General features: G+C 36.0%; 1 protein-coding gene across 13 annotated transcripts in view; it reads right to left on the reverse strand.

The window, feature by feature from the left end:
• The window catches only part of KERA (keratocan), a 39171-nt gene that overhangs the window by 24383 nt on the left and 8437 nt on the right, over positions 1-6351 (reverse strand). For 4 of the 13 annotated variants that reach the window (XM_081060736.1, XM_081060733.1, XM_081060738.1 and 1 more), the window contains exons 2-3: positions 1973-2099; positions 812-861 (exon numbers count right to left, since the gene is read on the reverse strand). The exons of 2 other annotated variants lie outside the window; for them this stretch is intronic. The gene's annotated coding sequence lies outside the window, so the exon portion shown is untranslated. Of the gene's footprint in view, positions 1-671; positions 862-1972; positions 2100-6351 lie in introns of those variants that run through there. 7 more of the 13 variants (XM_081060729.1, XM_081060730.1, XM_081060739.1 and 4 more) reach the window with 4 other exon arrangements.

The raw sequence follows: 6351 nt of genomic DNA on the forward strand, positions 1-6351 counted from the left end.
GTAGATGATTTCATATGGATTTGACAGAAATTATCACATTTTAAGTGAGATTTTTTTCCATTTTACAGAAGATTCTACAAAGATCATCAGCTCCATGATGGGAAGCCGGGGGAAGGCTGGGAAGAAAATAAGGAGGTGGTGCTAATAAATCAAAGATTTCAATTTAGAAGGAATTAACTAATGATAAGAAATGTCCTTCAGATTAGAAAGAATTTATAAGAAACTATGGGCCCTGGTGATGTCTAAACATATTTTTAATAGTTCTTCTACCTAATCATTTAAGACTTTAAGTCACAAAGTCTTCTTTACTCTCTAGTCAAAAACATATAAAGCAAGCCAACTAATCTCTGAGAAGTGAGGCTTTAAAAAAAAATTTTGCAGTTGTTACATTTTTTTCCTTTTCAGTTATAATTTAGCATTTGGGAAAGGGATACATGTCTTGGTAGAACAGGCTTATGTGTCACAATTTACTAATCCTATTGTGGTTCTTGTAAGAAAGGGGGGAAAAAAGCAAGAGGATCATACAAAACAAAAGAAAATGATGTGTATCATCTTCTAAAATTGGTGCATATTTAATTTATACTAATAGTAAACTGATTTTATTTCTTTGGATAGAATGTCCTATCACTAAAAAAATAATAATAATAAGGTGAGGAAACCTGATGGATTACATGTGGAAAAAAGAATCTGGCCTCCATCAAGTTACTTCTGTTTATTGTAGTTTCTTGACATTTGTTTTTTCTCTTGACTTTTCAATTTCCCGTATCCAAGGACAAAAAATATTGAGTGATGGCCAAGACCAAGGGCTCACCATGTCTCTATCCTGTCCTGCATTCCGTTTATCTTCTTCACCCCAGGCATCTGGAGAATAAATGCACAGAAGTCAAGACCATACAAATGCAAGTTTCTTTTACATATCCCCCCTCCAATGTTACTCTATAATAATATCGGCCTACATGGAAAATTCCATTTTTCTTAGAGTCAGACATCAGAGGCCAATAATATTGAAGGCATCCTGAGTTTTCCCCAAGCCCACACCTTAATTTTTCTACTTTATATTATGAGAAAGATGAGAATGGTGAGCTTTAGGCATATGTCTGGCAGGGAAAATTTTATCCTGTGTCATTGTACAAATCTGTCCATCACCATAAAGGCAAACTAACAAGCACAAATGGCTTTGTGGAAAGACAGACAGAAAGATAATCTCTCTCTCACACACACACACACACACACACACACAGGGAGAGGGAGGGAGAAAAAAAGGAAAGGGAAGTGGAGAGAAGGAAAGAGAAGTAGAAGGAAGAGATTCGAAGGGAAGAGAAAAGAAAGGAAGGAAAGGGAAGAGAAGAGCAGAGCAGCAGAATTTATTAGGAGATTCAAGGTCCTGAGAAAGAGAGATGAACAGTACCCCAACACTTTAGTCGCATAAGTGTCCATGTACCAGACAAATATTTACTAAGTAACATATATATGTACCAGGAACTATTCTAGATCCTGGAGACAGAGTATTGGAAATGAAAGATTAAAACACCTGCCTCCACAAAACTTATATTCTATTAGAGGTGAAACAATAATGAGAGAACGTAATATAATGTAATGTAATGTAATGTAATATTATATATATATATATATATATATATATACATATATATATATATGTATATATATATATATATATATATATATATATTCGTAACAAGTGCAGGGAATGGGATGGGATGTGTAAAGAGACTTCAAGAATTAATTAAGAGAATCTGAGCAAGGTGACATTGTACAAGGATCTGAAGGAGGCAAAACATCCTGAATCAATTTAGTTTATTTGAGTTACAACCAAAATCAATTCAGGCTAATTTAAACATAAAGGGAGCTACATTAGAAAGATACCAGGATTATTTGCATAAGTAAGGAAGAGAAAACAAACAAAGAAATATGTAACCAAAAACACAAACAAACAAACAAATAAATACATTACAGTTTTAGAAGGAAACCAAAGAGCTACACATAGGCTTCCACCCCCAGAGCTGATGGATTTCCTCTTTAGTTTGCTGCCTTGGGAGGACCACATTCATCTCTGTGTCTCCTTCGGAGTTTTCATATTCCTAAGAAAAAGAATATTATTGATTTATTTCAGGTCATAATAAAATTAACTATGACCAGATGAAGCAGAGGAAGTGCATTAAGGGAGTGAGGAGGTTCTGTGGAGGTTCTGTGGAGGTTAGGTCATCAGAAAAGTATAGGTAGTATGGACTAGGCCTTTGAATTAAGGAAAGAGAGGAACCAACTTGCATCTATAAAATGAGTAACCTGTTTCTTCTTAAGTATATAAGAATAGAGAAGAGCCCAGGGAATTATTTCCTTTCTGGGGTGTCCCTCTTAGTGTCTCTGGGCAGCTTTCAGGTAACATAAGGTTATTTTAGATTGAGTGGACCATTGGGAAACCATAGAATGTAAAGAGTTGGTAAAAAGGGCAACAACACAGAATTAAGCAAAGACCAACTTTGCTTTCTTTGCAGGATGGCATATGCCTAGCCCTGCTTTTTGCAATTGCCTGGGTAAACTGTGTTCATGCTTCCAGCTCATCAAGGGGGTCCAATAAGAAGAATGTTAAGATAAATAAGATACCTGGTGATCCCAAAGTCTACCTCTGGGGCTTTCAATCAATTAAAAAGCACAGACTCATACAGCAAGGGACTGTGGCCTAATTTGTCCAGTCTTCTTATATAAGAGATCAAAGAAGATCAAAGATCAAAGGAGCAATCGCTCAGCCAGATACTTAGTGGCATAAGCATGGCTATAATCCAGGTCCCTTTACTCTCCACTGAGTGCTCTTTCTACCTGTATGAAACCACCTACTTGGCCAGGAAATCTTTCTTCATTTTCTTCTTTTCAAAAGTGAGTATTAATGTCTATATAAAAAACTAACGTTCATAGCCTTTTGGATAAGACATGTCTGGATTTAAGTCTCAGCTGCAGAAGTTACCCTCCTTGTGAAATTGGACTGGCTAACAAAAATTTTCTAAGCCTCAATTTCCTGGTTTACTAAGTGGGGATAGTATCTACCTCATGGAACTCTTGTGATTATTAAAGGAGTTTTCAGTAAAACTATTAATGACTTCTAAAAAACATCCTCTTTGTACACATTGAGTTATTTATTTTATCAATGTTGTTTACATTTGTTGGAAAGGTACACAGTCCTTGGTGAAGAAATAAAAAGATAAAAGAAAAAGAAGGAGGAAGAAGAGGAGGAGGAGAGGAAGAAGAAGTAAAAGAAGAAGAAGTAGTAGAAGAAGAAGGAGAAGAAGAAGGGGAAGGAGAAGAAGGAGAAGGAAAAAGAGAAGAAGAAGAAGGAGAAGGAGAAGAAAGGGAGAGCAGGAGGAGAAGAAGAAGGAGGAGGAGAAGAAGGAAAAACAAGAAGATAGACAAGGAGGGGGGAGAAGGGGAAGGAGCCATCATCTAAGCTCACATTTCAGATGAATAATTAAACCTTCCAGTTATGTCCTCACTCTAAATTTGAGACTGAAAAGGTGCAAGTGAGAGAATTCTTTTATCTTCAGCTAAACATTCTCATCCTCTCAGGGAGGGAGATTTTGGACTCATGCTTTTGGAATTTGCGTATCTAAGGCTTCAGCTCTGCAGGTGCTGGATGGGTTTACTTGAGAAACAAAGGAAGCATTTTACTTCCACAGTAAAATAATTATTTGGAACCTGGCAGACTCCTGCCTGATACTTCATCTCTAAAGAGAGAATTAGATACAGTTTAGAAAAAAAGTACGCAGATGAAAGACTTCTCTGGTACTGAGTGCAGAGACGTCTATCAGGGTTACAAATAGCACTGAAGTATATCTCAATTGCTTTTTCAAGGTCTAAGTGACATTTAATTCCACTTGCTTCTTATGTCTGGGGAAGGATCAAGAAGGGCTAGAGATAAAGCAAACTCAGAATGGTTGTCCTATTTGAAATTGAGAATATTTAAAAATATATCTATTGCAAAAAGATAAGCTAAAATTGCTCTAGAGTTACTTTCTGGCGTTCGTTAGGCTTACTTTTAAGTATTTTTTTTAATGCTATTACCTTTTTAACTTAATAACTCAAAGAGTGAGTGAGGTAAATAGAAAAAACACAGTAAAAAGGTTTATTTTTTTTGGAGGGGGGAAAGGGGAAGCCCTAGAAATATCTAAGAATTCTATCAATAGTCGAGGAAACTCCAATCTTAGCAATAGCTGAAACAGCAATGAAAATGGTTGGGAATTGAGAGTTGGAGGTAGTTCTCAACATTATAAATGTCATGAAACTCTCCCCAAGGGCCTTTTCATATCCATATCTGAAAAATAATTTATGTGGGTACATCAACGTCTGAGACGGTGGTGATTTGTTTGTATCAATGGCAGTCTTTCCTGCTAAAATCTCAAATGTCTATTTACTAGGCAGTGTTTCTCACTGAAATGATCGAAACTGTGAAATCTAAGCCATGACCAACACATTTAGCAAAGTGTTTTATGTGTTTATTTAATTCTTCTTTCAGCAGGTCGTGGTTACAGATTTGGAGAACTTTCTGACACTTTCAAGACGAAGGCATTTGAACACCTTTATACGTCTTAATAGTCATGAAGTCCTTGTACTGTAATTTCCATCTTAGACAAATAAAGGTCATTGTTTTCTCGGACCAATAAAAGTTTCATAATAAACCTAGAATTAAGAGGATTGTATGCAGGACTAAGGGCCAGTTTAAAAAATTGAAACAAAACCTTTATCCCAGATTTTTTTCTGGGAAAATGCCATGAAATAAAATGGAAAACCAGATGGACTTTTTTGTTTCTTGCCAGTGAGTTGTCAAATCGAAAAAAAATGACTGCAAAATCTTGGAAAGTCTAAGTAACCAAAGAGAAGAAAAAACATGCTCCTATCAACAAAATGCTCAGGTCCCATAAGAATGGCCCAGCTGTTCAGTCTACACATTTGTTTGGGGAATAGAACAACTCAAAAGAATTGACACTGGCCAAGTGTAATTAGCAGAACAAATAACCTCTCCTGTCCTCCCACTCATCTCTTCACAGCAGTATTTAAACCAAATTCATGTAGAGTGAGAATCCACATGATACCCAAAGTAAAGTCAAACACCAGACAATCTCTGAATTAAGTCACTTCAAGCCAAGAATTCTACTAGTCTATGAGGGACTTTAGGAGGAAAGCTTCTTTTAGAATTACCCACCCCAAATATTTTCACTGATGTATTGGCCCATGAAACAGAACAACTCAACGAGCTCTGGAAATCTGATAGAGACAGTGTTGTGAGTGGTTGAGAATACAGACTTTGGACCCTATCCTTACAGAGACCTCCAAATATGGTTATTTTGAGATACTGGGGGTTAGTATGTCAACATATAAGTATTCAGGGGGCACAATTCAACCCACAACAGTGAGTAAGAGAGGGGGCAGAAAGACTTGTTAGAAACATTGATGTTGTTCAGGCCAGATTAACTGAAGCTTGCACTGGGGAGGTAGAATGGAGATGGGGAAACAGACAAATTTGGGATACATTTTGGTGCCATATTCATTAGAATTTGCTGATTAATTAGTTTTGAAGTACAAGAGTAAGAGAAAAGCAAGGATGCCCTCTAGTTTTTGTCTTGAGAAATCTCTGGATGTCATTTATAACTGTACAACTCTGGGCAAGTTATCTGAGCTCTTTTTTCCTCAATTTCTTTGCTTTTTTATTCAATATCCTATTACCAAGATTCATCCATATTATTGGGTAGTTGTTCATTCATTTTCACTACAGTATAATATTCCATGGTACTCTACCTTTTATTAATTTTTCTATTGATGTATATTTGGGATATTGCCAGCCTTTTGCTATTTTTTAAAGGACTGTTATGTCTATTTTATACACATTTCCTTTTGCATGTATGCAAGATTTATGTTGGGTTTGTTCTGCTACTCACTGTGAGCTTACTGACACCTGGGAGTTTGGTAAAAATGTGTAATCTTGGCTCACGCCTAAAAATTTGCAATTTATCAATATCCCTGTTCTATTCAAATGCACATTAAGGTTTGAGAAATATTGTGGAAAGCGAATTGCTGGGCTATAGGATATACGAACTTACAACTTTGCAAGATAATGGCAAATTTTTTACCTAAGTAGTTGCTCTAATTTACACTCACATCATTAACCAATAAAAATAGTTACATCTCCACCAATCCTTTAAACTTGTCAGACTTAATTTTTGACAATTGAATAGGCAAAAATGATGTCTTTTTGTGGTTTTAATTTATATTCCTTAATTTTTAATGAGTTGAACATCTTTCTGTTGTTGTGATGGTGTTTTCTGTCAAACGTCTATTCAGACTAGT

Source organism: Rhinolophus hipposideros (genome assembly GCF_964194185.1).
Source record: "Rhinolophus hipposideros genome assembly, chromosome: 9".
NCBI lineage: Eukaryota > Metazoa > Chordata > Mammalia > Chiroptera > Rhinolophidae > Rhinolophus > Rhinolophus hipposideros.